The 17069-nt window shown below is 39.9% G+C and overlaps 1 pseudogene; it reads right to left on the reverse strand.

Moving 5' to 3' along the window:
- The window catches only part of LOC142625104 (polygalacturonase-like), a 48647-nt pseudogene that overhangs the window by 15573 nt on the left and 16005 nt on the right, over positions 1–17069 (reverse strand).

Genomic DNA, 17069 nt, shown 5'->3' on the forward strand with positions numbered 1-17069 from the left:
AAAGTCCAAAAGAAAGAAATATTGACCAACCACTTGGTATGCCCCAAATTTTACTTTTTTGCACTTATGATTCTCATGAATTTAATAAAGGATTGAAATTTTTCCACATCCCCTATAGAAATAATTTATCATCTTTTAATTAGAGCAATGGGAGAACCACCCATTTATTATCTTTGCCTATTGTCATCATCATTTCTTTTCTTTTCTTTTTTCCATGCTATATAATTTTTTCCTATGACGTCCTTTGAGGAATTTTCACTATGCCCATGGTCTTTGCCCCTATCTTTTGCCTAGATTGTCCTTTTGGGTTTTCAACCTAGTGGGGTCCTTTTGCCTAAGCCGCCCTTCAGGCTTTTTTTTTTCTTTCTTTCTTATCAAATGTGGTATCTTTGGAGTCTATCCATGTTGATTGGGTGAACATCTCTTCCCCATCCAAATCTATAATTCTTGTAGCACCTTCTAAGATGATCTTCTTGATGATAAAAGGGCCAAACCGTCTTGGCTTCATCTTTCCTCTCGGATCAAAAGTTTCATCTCTAAGCACTTTTAGAATCTAGTCCCCTTCTTTAAGGTTTCTAGGTCTCACATTCTTGTTAAATACTCTAGCAATCCTCTTTCGGTATTCTTGGGCATGGTATTGTGCCCTAGCTCTCTTCTCATCTATCAAAGCCAATTGCTCATATCTTTGTTTCATCCAATCTTCCTCTAGGATTTTGGTTTCTGCTAGTACCCTCAAATATTGTATCTCCACCTCAATGGGAAGTATCGCTTCACTACCATAAACCAAAGAGTAGGGGGTTGCCCCAGTTGATGCACATATAGAAGTTCTATAACCCCCTAAAGCAAATGGGAGCTTCTCGGTCCAATCTTTTTATGTCACTACCATCTTGGTTAGGATATTCTTGATGTTCTTATTGGCTGCTTCTATGGCCCCATTGGATTATGGTCAATATGGTGAAGATTTGCGATGCTTAATGTTGTATAGCTCCATGATTGTTTTAACCTCTCCCTTAAAGTGAGAACCATCATTAGAGACAATCTCTTAGGGTACCCCATATCGAGAAATGATGTTATTCTCTATGAATCGAGCTACATGCTTGGATTTTAACATTGAATAAGAGGCCGCTTCCACCCACTTGGTGAAGTAGTCAATTGCTACTAGGATGTATTCATGTCCATTCGAGGCTTTAGGGCCTATGCCCTAGACTAAGAAAGGCTATGGAGAGATCATACTGTATAGTTCACTTGGTGGCACATGATTCAAATTCATATATGTTTGGCGATCGTGGCAACTCTTCCCAAAGTCTACGCAATCAGTTTCCATCGTGTTCCAGTAGTACCCTATCCTTATGATCTTCTTAGCTAACATTCTCCCATTCATTTGAGGACCACGAATCCTTTGATGAATTTCTTCCATAACTTTCTCGGCTTCTTCTTTCTTCGAAAAACGAAGATTTATACCATCATAGTATCTCCTATAGAGCTAACCTCCATATAAGATGTATTGCATTGCCATCATCCTAATCGAATGACACTCCCTCTTGTCGGCACCATCCAGATATACCCCTAACTACAAGAACTCTTTCCTCCTCTACAATATCAAGGAACTCTTTGCTCCTTTATAACCAAGACTGAAGCTTCGGTCTTCTTTTTGTGTACTATCCCATAACTTTGTTCAATCTCTAAGGGTCCTGTCCACACTCCTTCGGGTATTTCAACCATGGAAGCTAGGGTAGCCAAGGCATCTGCAAACTGATTTTGAGCGCTAGGGATGATTGTGTATTCAACTCTATCAAAAGTTTTGGTCAAATCTTTTAAGTACTGTTGATAAGGCTTTCAGTGCTCCTCTTTCACTTTCCACAACCTTTGCGCTTGAGCTATTACCAAAGTTGAATCTCCAAAGATCTTGTCCTCTTTCACCCCTAGTTCTCGGAGAGCTTCCACTCTGGCGATACAAGTCTCGTATTCTGCCATGTTATTGGTTGCCTTAAAGTTCAACTTAACTGCTAAGGGTATGTGAGATCCTTCGGGAGTGATCAAGAGTACTCCTATCTGTAGACATCACATTTTGTACCCCTTACGACTCGAGCCCCCGTTCCCCAATGATGCTTAAATTCTAAGGCCTAAGGCTAGTTTGGAGCCCAATTAGATATTCAATTGACTTGAGAAATGTTAAAATGGAAAATATAACATTTTAAATGAGAAAAAAAATTATTTATGGAAATAAAATGACCAAAGTAGCCCTTGGCCTATGCACATGGGTCGCAGCCTGCGTATGCAAGCCAAAGCATGCGTACGCAGGTACATTCTTGCGTACATAGGTACATTCTTACGTACGTAGCTAGGGTTTCAGAAATATAAGAAAGACAAGTTTTTTGCAATAATGGCTGAGGTTTGGAACAAATCCCACATCGTTTGGGAGCCGTTCCAAACCCCATTTTCTCAACTATAAAAAGCCTTACATAGTACATTTTCAACACACAAAGAAATCCCATGGGAATAACCGAAGATTCACTAGAAAATCGTGAATCAAAAGGGAGTTTTTCAAAAAACACCTTCAAGTCATTTTTATTTGATTGTAACCTTTTCTGGCCCTAATCCTTTGAGTTTAAGATTGCTAGTCACTATTTATTGAATTGTGATAGATTTGACTGAAGGGAATGGTAAAAAATAAGCCTAGGAGCTTTTGCTTTAAGGTATTCTTTTGAACTTTTTCTTTTCTTTTCTGCCTTTAATCTTTGCTTTAATCTATTTCTTTTGTTTAGTTTATGTTTACATATGTTTGTTTAGGTTAGTTTTAGGTTTTCTTTATGTCTTTAAGCATGTTAGTCTGCTAGACTTTACATTTTATGTATTGTTTGGCTTCTATTATATTTCTATGTAAATTAGGTTTTCTTGGTAAGGATCTACGTACGAATGATCTAGTCTGTGCATGCAGGCTGAACTCATGCATACGTAGACTTGTTCTAGTGTGCATGATGCTGTTACCTAGAAACCCTTTTTTTGTTTTTTTTTTGTTTCTGCCTTCACATGTTTGTCTGCATAGCCTCTTTTTCATACGTTTTTAAGCCCCATTTTTGCTTGTTCACTTTTTAACATGTTTGTTTATTATCATATGTTTAGAATAGGGTTTAGATTAGGGTTTTTTTTTTTGTTTTAGTTTTAGTGCCATTCATTCACATGTTCATGCATTGATGCCATAGGTGCTGTGCTGCTGAGAGGTAAGTAAAGAATAAATCATGCATTAGTAATGTCCATGCATTGTGTTAGGGTTTCACCTTGATGATATGATGGAACATACCTAGATGTATGATTAGGGTTTTGTAATATGTTTTCCTTGCTATGATGATATGTTTGCTACCTTGTTTTAGATGTATGATAGGTTTTCATATGTTAGATGAATGCTAGGGTTTCTCTTGTTTTTGGCTTTCTTTTGTTTTAGATTGATAAGTATGTGTGTTTTGGGGATAAAGATGCCATCTTGTATGCTTAAATGTATATTAGTGTGTGTGTGAGTACAAATGCAAGTGTTGAGAATGCCTTCTTAATTAGGTTAAGATATAAGACACAATGATGGGAGGCCAACCTTAGAGTTGGGCGATCTGGGGTACCTAACACCTTCCCAAGAGCGTACCTAAACTCCGAACCCAAATTCTAGTAGTAAGATCAAAGGTTCTTCCTTAAAAGGACAATATATTCATGGTTTCTAGACCATATAACTAGGTGGCGACTCCATTTCCGTTGTGCCCACACTATCCCATTTCTATATTGGTTCATGGCTCCATTGAAATACATCTTCCATGCCCCTAGCTCCACATCCAAAATATCCTCATCCGAGCTTCTCTACCATCCTCTCCCTCCACGGGGTTCTTGGCATAGAAATCTGATACGATACTCCCTTTGATGGTTTTCCTCGCCACATACTTTAGATCAAATTTCGCTAATAGGATCAACCACCTTGATAGTCTTCCACTCAAAGCGGGCTTCTCAAATAAGTGCTTTAATGGATCCATTCTAGCCACTACCCATATTTGGGAAGGTAGGATAATGTGTCTCAACTTTTGTATGGCCTATACGAGAGCAAAGTATGATTTTTCTATGGGTGTGTATCTAGTCTCATAATCATGGAACCTCTTGCTCAAATAGTATACAAATCTCTCATTCTTATCATTGATAGAGAGATAGAGGAGTAGTGGTTTCCCACACATTAGGGGTACCAAGATAGGTGGATGGAGAGGATACTCATTAATGAGCTCAAAAGCTTTCTGACATTTATCATTCCACTCATGGGGTTCATTCTTCCTTAGAAGATTGAAGACGAGCTCACAAGTGGAAGTGATTTTGGCAATGAATCGGCTAATGTATTGTAATTGACCCAAAAATCCCCTTATCTCTTTCTCACTCTTGGGTGGAGGCATTTCTAATATGGCTTTAATGTTTGATGGGTCCACTTCTTGTTGGGGTTTATGCCCTAAAATCCAATTTATTGGCATGTCATAAATAATTAAATTGTTTAATTATATGAGACTATCTATAAATGAACTAATGGGACATTATCTTAGTCCATGAGATACATAGTATGTGATTTATGTGAAAAGTCACAGAAGATATAAATCACAAGTTCTTTGTAAACTCAGAATTTTAGTTCGTAGTTGGTGATGAAATTAGGCGTTTCATTTTCAAAGACTATAACATATCAACTAAGATGATTTGTCTTGATCATGGAAGTGGAGACTTCTAATTGATATGTTTTAAGAGTTAATACATATTGAACTGGACCGCTGTGAGATTTATTATTCTCCTAACGACTGTCAAATGAATAATAAATCTCACGGCTTCTATTTACATCAACTCTAAATCTTGAGAGAATAATGGACCTGATTATGAGGTGTAGGTTGCTTTGATATATCAGGAGTGAGATCTATAAGTCATGATCAAAACCTCAATATAGTAACTTTGGACTTGTCAAGAGTTGACAGAAAAGCCCAAGGCCCATTGGAGCTAGAGTCTTATTTGTTCCCTTTTGGTCCCACTCCAAGTCACATACTAGAGCCAAATTGGAATGACCCAAAAGGCTAGCCTAATTAGATAATCAGTTATATATAAGACTAGTCTTTTCATAAGTGTTTTCATTAAGATTATACTAGGAATGAAATGGTTTGTATGTGAGTGTTGGACATTCTCATATTCTCTCATTGGAAATTGATTGAGAGGCCACACTTCTTGAGCATTAAGTGGAATTGGAGTGAAGATTAAAAGTGTTCCCAAGTACTTCTAATTTTTGTTTTGAATTTCACCACACTAAGGTACGCTTTCTTGTTCTTAAATTCTGAAAGTTAAATAGTACATGTTATCAATTGCGAATGAAGTAGATCCGTTAATTTCCCGCTGCGTATGTTTTGTATGCGATACAAAAATGTATTTTTCCACACTTCTATCCTTCTATCACTTACCAAAAAACCTAACAACTTTCCTGTGATTACTCCAAAGGTGCATTTATGTGGATTCAATCTTGGCCTATATTCTTTGATCCTCTCAAAGAACTTCCTCAAGTTAACGATGTGACCCTCTCTCTCCTTGGACTTCACAATCATATCATCAACATACACTTCAACGTCATAGTGCATCATATCACGTAACAAGGATGTGGCCATTCTTTGGTAGGTCACACCTCTGTTTTTTAGCCTAAATGGCATCACGATGTAACAATAAATCCCCCATTTCGTAGTAAAAGTAGTCTTGGTCATATCCATAGGAGCCATCTTGATTTGGTTGTATCCCGAGAAACCATCTATGAAAGACATCAAGGCACTACCGGTAGTATTATCCACTAAGACATCTATATGAGGAAGAGGGAAGTCATCCTTAGGGCAAGCTTTGTTCAAATTCCTAAAATCCACACACATTCTTACCTTCCCATCTTTCTTAGGTACGGGCACAACATTGGCTATCCACTCGGCTTGGTGTATAGGTTTGATGAACCCTACCTTTAATTGCTGGGTGTCCTTTTCTTTGATATTAAAAAGCCATTCGATTCTCATAGGCCTCAACTTTTGTTTGATGGGCACCATGTGAGCATGAGCGTTAATGTGCTGTTGAGCTATCTTAGGATCAATGCCGAACATATCTTCATAGAACAATGCAAGCACCTCTTGAAATTCGCCGAGCAACTCTTTGAGATCTTCTTTTTTTTTAGTTAGGGTTGAGCCAATTTAAATTAAACATGGATTCTCATCATTGCCCAAATTAAGAGTTTCAAAAGTTGGTTCCATAGGTTCAATTTTCTTTTCCAATTTTTTATTAATTTTATTTTCAAATTCATTTGAATAATTTAAGTGTAGAATTTCAATATTATGGGACACATAAAAATAAGCCAAATCAGAATTCATCTTATTAAAAATGTTGAAAAGTACATTGGGACTTTCATTACACATTTTCTTTCCCACATTTTCAGAAAACCCAACCCGAGTCCAATTATTAGGTTGCCCCATAATAGGCATGATGAAGTTAAAAGGATCACTTGGCTCCTCGTTGGTGATGGCAAACACGTACCCCTCCATCTTCAGCATAGTCCCCATTGCTTTAGCATCCATGTAGTCCATCCAATTGACTTCTTCTTGAACTTCCTTGATCACCATTGTAGGCTTCTCCTTGAAGGTGAGCTTCTCATTGAAGAATATCTCCCAACCCGGATACACCTTTCCAAGCTTACCTACCCAAAGTTCAGGGCAGCCACAATAAGGGAAGTCTCCCCTTTCCTTCACAAATTTTTTTGATGGTGAACCAAAAATACGACCATCTCTAATTCGTCCATCATGTCGTCTAGGACCAGAAGGGTTATCCACCTGATATATTCAGAATTGCAATAGAGATTTAACCTACGAAAGCCTCAGTAGGAGGTCGTCCAAGTGCAAGAAGGTCTTCTAGCATGAAGTCACCTGAACAACTGCCCAACACTTAGAAACTTTCAAAGTAAATCTCTATCCAAAAGCTTATAATTTGGACCACGTTCTACTATTCTAAAGTGGAAGAAAAATCCTTATTCATCGCTCTAACTTCCCACTAAGTTCTTAACTTCCAATAGCAGTTGTAGAAGTTAAGTCTAAACCTTCTAACTTCCACCCACGTTAGAGAAGTTACTAAACAAGTAACGACTCCAAAAAATCACTATAAAAGGACTCAGCCATATCAAATCAAGGTATGTTTTCACCACTTATAAAGTTGGAATTCTTGAGTTTGAGAGAGAAAACTAACTTAAGCATTAGAGGGTTCTTGGCCGGTTCACCCTAGTCACCTTTGATCTTTTTCTTCTTTCTTTTCAGGTCTTCCAAGCAACCTCAAGCCCATTGAAGCCCGAAGCATTCAACCTATTGATTTTTTATGTATCATCAGTTGGCGCCGTCTGTGGGGAAGTTAAATTTGTGTTTTAATTTATCATTCTTTGACAAAAGGCTGCATGGTGCGGGACAAGGTCAATGGCCATTAGTCTAGGCCACCAGGAGAGTGGAAATGCTTTCAGCCACCCCAATCGCGCTCAATAGTCTGCACCTACTGTGCAACCACCTTCTGTCCAACAAATGCAGTCCATGGCAGCTACCATGGCAGAGTTAACCTATCAAAATTAGGAGTTAACTCAGGAGATCAATCAAAGAAGGCAACGTCATGGATGGTGTATGAAAGGGCAAGCTCAGAGTTAAGAAGCTAGAGAAAGAGAAAATGTTAAGCGTGAGAATCACTCAAGGGGTACCATTTCACACAGGGTGCCACACTTGGAAAAGGAGATGGATTAGATGAGGAGAGCCATGGACGAGATGAGGGAAATTATGAGAATTACGAATCATGTAGATGACTTAGTTCATCGAACTGATTCCCCTTTCATAACGTCCATTAACAATCATCCCCTACCTTCTAAGTTCAAGATGCCTGCGTTAGACTCATATGATGGAATGCGTGACCCATGTAATTACATTGCTACTTTCAAGACCACGATGCACCTTTAGAGGGTTCCAGACGAGATAATGTGTAGGGCCTTCCCAACCACCCTTAAGGGACCAGCACGAGTGTGGTTTAGTAAGATACCTCCAAATATCGTTAGTTCCTTCAAGGAGTTGAGTAAATTGTTCGTCAACAACTTCATTAGAGGTCAAACGCATAAGCGCTCCTCGTCCAACCTGCTGACCATAGAGCAAGGAGATAATGAAAGTTTGCGGTCCTTCATCACTCGCTTCAACAGAGAAGCCTTGACGATGGATGAGATGGATGAAAAGCTGCTGTTAGCAGCCTTTCACAATGGAGTTAGTTCAGATTTATTCATTCACAAGCTCTATGATCAAGAACCACAGACCATGACTGAACTCGTCCACTTAGCCCAAAGCTTCATGAATGTAGAAGATGTGATTATCACCAAGAAGAGGAAGAGAGTAGAGCGGATAGAAACGGAGCTCCCACGTCATTTTGAACAAGGCCCTCGTCCATAGAAGGGCCGAACGGGAGAAGAGAAGGATATAGACAATAGGAAGGCAGGTTTGTCTTCAGGACGAGGTCTGCATTACACGCCCTTGAACCTTCCACTTGATCAAGTGCTTATGCAGATCAAGGATGACCCATCCTTGAAAGGGCTAGAGAAGATGAAGGGAGATCCTAATAATCGCAATAAGAACAAGTATTGCCGCTTCCATAGAGATCACGGGCATGACACAGACAAATGCTATGACTTGAAGCAGTAAATTGAGAATCTCATCAAGCAAGGAAAGTTGAGGAATTTTTTTAGATGAGATCATAAGGACAAAAAGTTAAAGGGGAAGGTAAAAGAGCCATCACGGCCCCCATTTGGAGAAATAAGAGTTATTATAGGAGGAACTTCAGTAGGACGATCCTACAAGTTAAGGAAAACCTACTTGAAGGTGGTGTAGAATGTTTAACTCTCTAGATGACCACCAAGGACTGAGGGGGCAGACGAGCAGGCTATCACCTTTAAGGACGAGGATGCTAGAAGGGCCCATCATCCACATGACGATGTAATCGTCATAACCTTGCTCATTGCAGACTACACAACTAGAAGGGTGCTAATAGATAATGAGAGTTTAGCAGATATCCTATATTATCCTACCTTCCAGCAGATGAGGCTTGGAAGAAATTAACTTTGTCTAGTGAACACACTAGTGGGCAATATTAATCTACCTATAGTGGTAGGGGCATATCCATAGCAGATAGCTAAAGAAGTGGATTTCCTCATCGTAGATTGCTCATCTTCCTACAATGCCATCATTGGACGACCAACTCTGAATAATTGGAAAGCAATGACGTCCACCTATTACCTATCTGTCAAGTTTCCAACAGATTATGGAATAGGATAAGTACAAGGAGACCAGTTGGCAGTTAGAGAATGTTACTTAGCCATGTTGGCTATGGATGAACATGTATAAACGATGAATATAGAAGAGAGAAGGGTTACTGCAAAGCCCATTGAAGTACTGGAAGACATTCCTCTGGACGAAAGCAAGACCTCGTCCAGTTCTTAAGGAAGAGCATTGATGTTTTCGTGTGAAATCACGAAGACATGCCAGGGATTGACCCAAGTATCATTACCCATTGTCTGAATGTGTATTCTTCCTCTAAGCTTGTTTGTCAAAAGAAGAGGGTTTTCGCTCCTGAACAAGATAATGCTATCAAGGAAGAGGTCCAGAAGTTAACTACAACAAAGTTTATTCGGGAAGTCTATTACCCGGATTGGTTAGCTAATGTGGTGATGGTCAAGAAGGCTAATGGCAAATAGAGGATGTGTGTGGACTTCACCGATTTAAACAAGGCTTGCCCTAAGGATAGCTATCCATTGCCATGTATTGACCAGCTGGTAGACTCAACAGCGGGTCATAAGTTGCTAAGCTTCATGGATGCCTTCTCAGGTTATAACCAGATAAAGATAGACGAGGTAGATCAAGAGAAGACATCCTTTATTACCAGTCAAGGCTTGTTTAGCTACGAAGTGATGCCCTTCGATTTGAAGAACGCAAGGGCAACCTATCAGAGGATGGTCATTCATATGTTTCATCCACAGATAGGAGGGAATGTAGAAGTATATGTGGATGACATGTTGGTGAAAAGCTTGGACGAGAAGAAGCATCTAGAGACCTTTGACACGCTTAGACGGTATAACATGAAGCTAAACCCAAACAAGTGTGCCTTTGGAGTTTCGTTAGGGAAACTCCTAGGGTTTATGGTTTCACATAGGGGAATCAAAGCAAATTCTGATAAGATCCAAGCAATACCAAACATGGAGCCACCAAGGAATATCAAGGAAGTCCAGTCTCTCATTGGACAAGTTGCCACCCTGAACAGGTTTGTCTCAAAAGTTACTGATAAATGTTTGCCATTTTTCAGGGTTCTCAAGAAGGCGTTTGAATGGACGGACGAGTGTCAGAAGGCCTTCCAAGACCTTAAGGCCTACCTCACAACAACTCCTCTGCTAAGCCCGTCAACACCAGGTAAGGAATTGTATCTATACTTATCAGTATCCATACATGCAGTGAATTCAGTGCTAATCATAAAAGAAGGGAAGATACAGAAGCCTGTTTATTATACAAGCAGAGCGCTAAAAGGAGCAGAGGGACGATATCCTATGATGGAGAAGCTGGCCTTAACATTGGTAACAGCTTCTAGGAAGCTAAGGCCTTACTTCCAAGCTCACGTCATCAATGTCTTGACAGATCATCCACTCAAGAAAGCAATGAACAAGTTGGAAGCCGCAGGACGACTGATCTTATGGGCCATAGAACTTAGTGAGTTTAATATCAGGTATCAACCAAGAAGTGCAATAAAGGCTCAAGCATTGGCAGATTTCATTACAGAATTCACTCCAAACCAGGGTGAATGAGACGTGTTGGATGAAGCAAAGAAGTGGGTCGTCTATGTTGATGGTTCGTCCACACAATATGCAGGAGGCATAGGAGTTGTACTAAAATCTTTGGAAGGGGATAAGTTACAATATACAGCTCGTCTATAGTACCAGATGACTAACAATGAAGTTGAATATAAAGCCCTCTTTAAAGGACTAGAATTGGCCAATTCCTTAAGGGCAGAGTCAATAGTTGTCCAAAGAGACTCTTAATTGATCATGGGTCAAGTGAATGGAACATGTGAAGTTAAGGAAGAACGAATGAAAAAGTATCTTATTAGGGTGAAGCGGCTTCTCAAGAAATTTAAGGAAGCCAGTTTCCTTCAAGTTCCAAGAGAGGAAAACATGGAAGTAGATGCCTTAGCAAAGGCAGCGTCAGCAGATGGGTCAGTGGATGAGTATGACAAAGTCTAGTACATGCCAAGCATATATTTTCTAGAAGTGCAACAAATTGGAGAAGAAGAAAACTAGATGACCCCAATAGTAGCTTACCCTAGGGATGGAAGGCTTCTAGAAGATAGGGACGAAGCCAGAAAACTAAGGGTCAGAGTAGCTAAGTATGTCCTCATAGACAAGGCACTAGACAAAAGAGGCTTATCTCAGCCTTACCAAAGGTGCTTAGCTCCAGACGAATCAAACTATGTATTGAGAAAAGTTCCTGAAGGGGCATGCAGAAACCACTAAGGAGCAAGAGCTCTCGTCCATAAGATTGTCTGTACAGGTTATTACTAGCCGACCATTCAAGCAAATTCTAAGGCTCATGTTAAGGTGTGCGATCAATGTCAACGCTTCAGTAATATCCCTAGACAAACTTTAGAGTACATCACCCCGATGACGACCCCGTGGCCCTTTGCACATTGGGGATTGGATATCTTGGGTCCCTTTGCAATAGGGACCAGACATATGAAGTTTTTAGTAGTAGAAATTGATTACTTCACTAAATGGGTGGAAGCTGAACCCTTAGCAAAGATTACGCAGCAGAACGTTAAGAACTTCATCTGGAAGAACATCATCTGTCGATTTGGGGTTCCTAGGGTACTAGTGTCAAATAATGGAAAGCAATTTGATAACACACCATTCAGAGATTTTTGTAAGCAACTTGGAATAAGGAATCATTATTCCTCACCCTCCCACCCACAAGCAAATGGACAAGCTGAAGTTGCAAACCGATCCTTGCTGAAGACCATCAAGACTTAGCTTGAAGGGGAAAAAGGAGTATGGCCAAACGAGCTACCAGGTGTTCTATGGGCCCACAGGACGATTTTGAAGGCCCCCACAGGGGAAAATCCTTTCAAAATAGCCTATGGAAGTGAAGCGGTTATACTTGCAGAAGTACACATGACTAACCACAATGTGATGAAATATGAGGATGAGGAAAATGAAGAAAAACTTCGTCTTGACCTTGATTTGATAAATGAGGTAAGGATGAATGCATAAAAAAGAACAAGGAGGTATAAAAACCTCATGGCCAGACAATATGATGCAATGGTGAAACCCAGGCGCTTCAACATTGGGGGCCTCGTCCTAAAAAGGGCCTTCTTGGCAACCATATAACCGGCCCACAGAAAACTGGGGCCTAATTGGGAGGGACCTTATAGGGTTATCAATTGAAAAAGGCAGGGATCATACTACTTGGAAGCCTTGGATGGATGAAAGTTAGAACACCCCTGGAATGTTGAGCATTTAAAAAGATATTATTAAGGAAGCATCAGCCTGTACTAGCATTATCCTGGACGAGTATCATCCTAGACGAGTTTAAGTAATGTGTTACTTTCCATTACTTATGTTTACCTGTGTTTGTTGCTAGTACTTCATGTTTTTAGTATTTCAATTCCCTAAAGTGTACTAACTTCCAGCTTGTGCGCCATCTATGGACGAAGTCATGAGCTTAGTCCGTTTGTACATAAAGTATTTTCAATTCCCTAAAGGCACTAGCTTCCAAGCATGTACCATCCTATGCAAATATTTTTTGGACTTCCAATGTATATAAAGTTGTGTGAATTTTCAATATTGTTGAAGTTCTCATTAAAGCTAATCCACAAGAAGGCTAAAGGCCTAAGATGAGTAAAATCTTTGGACGCAGGGATGTAACATCTATAAGCTTTCCTTAAATAAGGTGGAAGCAAAATAAAATGAACCTAACTAATGGACGAGGCAAAGCGTGCATGCAAGAATATTCGAAATCCATGGATAAATGTAACCAGCTAAACAATCCAGTCTTTGGATGAGTAAATGTTGGAAGCGTCTTGCCCAAAGACAAATAATGATCCATCCAACCTATGGACGAAGATTAATGCAAGCTATATGTCAAACCTATAGACAAATAAAGCTAGCAATAGAAATTCCATTCATAGATGAGTTACACTTGTAAAATCTAATAATTGTGATATGAATGGTAAAATGTTGAGCATGAAAAAGTTGTCCTAACATGGACGAACTAAATGCCTTCACAGGTGGACGAACCACCCTTAAAAAATCATTAGATATAATGGGGATGATGTAAACTAAAGAAAATTCGTCCATGCACAAAATATAGTATGCTTAACAGTGAATAGAATGAAGATGGAAATAAATATTCATTCATAAAAGTCTAAAAAAGGGTAGACGACCATCGTCCAAAAACCCTTATACTGTTTAAGCCAATAAAGGTTGTTGTATCTATTGTATGTCCATAAACTTGGATGAGAAAGTTGTATTTAAATAATTTTTAAAATAAAAGCCCAAAACAACAGGCACTCCTAATAAAACAAGAAAATAAATTTTTCTAAAAAAAAATATAAATTGTTGAGATAAACCGATTAGGGCATTCTCCCCAGACTTTGGGTCGTCCTTGGCGAGCTCAGTATCATCTCTAGCAGGCTTAGTTGAAGCATTGTCCACGACGTTAACGTCCTTAGAGCTCATCTGAAGCAAGGAACTTTCTGCTACAATAGGAACTTTGAAGGAATCAAAGTCCATCCCAGGATAGGCTTCCTTGGCATCAAAGCGAAAATCTTCATAGTAGCAACATAGTGTTGGTCTAGACGACTGGTGAAGTCGTCTGACTTCATATAATTTGCAATGGCATCCTTCTTGACATTCTCCAAGGATGAGGTGAGCTTTTGACATTTCCCTTCAAGGTGACTAATAAAAGTCTCCTTCTCAATGGAGTCCGTCTTGAGCTCCTCCACCTGGTTCCTTAGTTCCTTCTCTATTCCTTGAAGATGAGTGAGCTCCTCAGTCAGCCTGATCCCTTCCCCTTTCTTCAAAAGTAGCTTATCCTTCAATTCCTTGTTCTTTGTCCTAAGGACTTAAGCCTCGTCACTGAGCTCCCTAGCTTGGCAAGACACGGAATAGAACTTTGCCATAGCCTGAAATATTGATGGATAAAGGAGAGTTAGAAATTTTCTCTTAAATTTCATAGAAAATTAAAATAGAAATAATGAGAAAACTACATACCTTGAAAAGATCGTGGATGTCAGAATATTGAAAGTCTCTCACTGACATGTCGTAACATGCATTCCCTTTGAACGTCTTCCAGGCATGATCTTTGTCCAATACCAAGTTAGGAGGACGTTGGGTTAGAATTGAAGGATGAACCCTATAAGGAACTTTGGCTGCATGTGGGATAGAAGTTTCAGGCTGGACGATTGCAGGAGAGACTTGAGGGGGCACTAGCTTCGTTGCCGGGTCGTCCAGGTCTACCGTTGTGTCATGAGGCTTTGAAACTTTGGAATGAGGGTTTTTGTCAGATTTGTGCTTCTTAAGACCTCGGCGTCTTGGAAGACTTCCAAGGTTTATTTTGCTTAAAATGCTTTTCCTCTTCCCAGCAATAGTCTGAATAGCAGACTTTTGGATGGCCAATAGAGCTGGCTCGTCTTGAATCTGGACGCCTTCCTCCTCCTCGGTGCCACTAGCCACATTCTTGCCGTTATTTCCCTTCATGGTGGCTAACCTTGCAATAAGGAAAAGTAAAAAGTTAGACGCAAAAAAAAGAGTGAAGGAAGACACATACTTCGATAGGTTGTCTCCTTGTGTGCAAGGTTTTCTTCAGTGGGCTCAGGACCAAGCCCCCAAGCAGCAAGACGACATAAAGTAACCAGGCTATTGAAGGACCTTTCTGGATGAGCACGAGCTCTATCAATATGCCTTAAGTAAAACTTGTCCAAATGTGGATGGGTGATAGCTGCATAAAAGAAAGACATGATTAGACGAGTGAGCAAATAAATAAAATGGACGAAAATAAAGTTGATGAAAGACGTACCCTCAGGACAAAGGTGACCTAGGGCACTAGTAAAGGGAGGAAAGGGGGCACTATTTACATCATATGCGTCCCCGGCCCAATTTCCAGAAATTAAAAAAATAATTCTCTCCTTCACAACCTATTCGAAGAAATACGACCCCTAATCAAGCTAAATTGGAGGCCCCTAGACAAGAACTGGTATAAGCCAGCAGATTGTTTGATTTCTGAGGGTTTATAGCAAAAGAAGAACTCGTCCACTGTGATTGGACGATTCCCCTCAAACACCTCATGCCATAACACTTGCATGGCCACTATTTTCCTCCAACCATTAGGGTTAGGTTGGTTTGGTCCAATACCCAACTTATGGAAGAGGTCTGTACAAAAAGAATTAAGGAGAAATGTAAGACCTGCTAGTAAGTAAGAAGCATATACACCGAAACCAAAAAAAGGAGAACAACACCACTCTCCACTCTCAGGTAGACTAGGGTTGAACTCGAGAGGGATTTGGTATCTACCTACAAGGGTTGTTAATCTGTTTGCATCTAAGGTGGATGCAACTTCTAGAGCACAGCTATAGATAACATTAGCATTTTCCTCCTCGTTTTGAAGAGGGGGACTAGACTACTTGTCCCTCCTGGATGAGCTAGCCTTAGCCCCCGAATTTGCCCTACATTGCATCTCCTCCTGGAAGACCTTTAAAGGAATTCCAGGGACCCCAGACAAATAATGCTCGTCTTGGGAACCACTATTACTACTACTCTCAAAGCTACCACTACTATCACCACTACTGCCATTTGACTCGTCCTGGTACTCATCTATCTCTCTCTTAATACTACCACTAGGAGAAGACATTTATAAGAATAAAGAATTTCCTAAAGATGAAAACCTAAGAATGAAGGGAAGGAAGTACCTGATGAGAGACAAGGGACGAGGACGAATAGACGAGGCACTTGGACGGGACAGCAGAAAGGAGAATATCAGAAAAATGAGAGGGTAAGAGAGAGAATATACATATTTATAGGCCCCAGGGGTGGGTCAATGAAGCGACACGAACCAACTAGAAATTGACACGTGACATGTCTTTCGAAAAACGAATCAACGCGACAGGTTGGTCAATAAGATCGTGACACATGGCATAATCTGAAATGACAAAATTCAACCAAATCAAGGATGCCACGTGGCACATCTATTGACCATTGAAACATCAACACATGTCAAAAGTAAACAGTGAATCAAAGTTCTACTATAGTGGCTAGGATGACCCTTGGACAAGGGGGCAACTGACGATGAACCAAAAATAGGACCATCTCCAATTCGTCCATCGTATTGTCCAGGGCCAAAAGGGTTGTCCACCTGATATATTCATAATTGCAATAGAGATTTAACCTAAGAGAGCCTCTGTAGGAGGTCATCCAAGTGCAAGAAGGTCATCCAGCATGAAGTCACCTGGACGACTGCCCAACATTTAGAAACTTTCAAAGTAAATCTCTATCCAAAAACTTATAATTCGAACCACTTTCTACTATTCTGAAGTGGGAGAAAAATCCTTATTCATTGCTCTAACTTCTCACTAATTTCTTAACTTCCAATAGCAGATGTAGAAGTTAAGTTTGAACCTTCTAACTTCCACTCACATTGGGGAAGTTACTAAACAAGTAACCACTCCAAAACTCACTATAAAAGGATATCAAATCAAGGTAAGTTTTCACTACTTTTAAAATTGGAATTCCTAAGTTTAAGAGAGAAAACTAACTTAAGCATCGGAGGGTTCTTGGCCGGTTCACCCCGGTCACCTTTGATCTTGTGCTTCTTTCTTTTTAGGCCTTCCAAGCAACCTCAAGCCCATTGAAACCCGGAGCATTCAGCCTATTGATTTTCTGTGTATCATCATTTTTATTAATGGTACCAAGGTTCTTCCTGGTTCTATCACAGCCTTCAAAGAATCCCAAACCT

The sequence above is a fragment of the Castanea sativa genome, chromosome 2 (assembly GCF_040712315.1).
Source record: "Castanea sativa cultivar Marrone di Chiusa Pesio chromosome 2, ASM4071231v1".
NCBI lineage: Eukaryota > Viridiplantae > Streptophyta > Magnoliopsida > Fagales > Fagaceae > Castanea > Castanea sativa.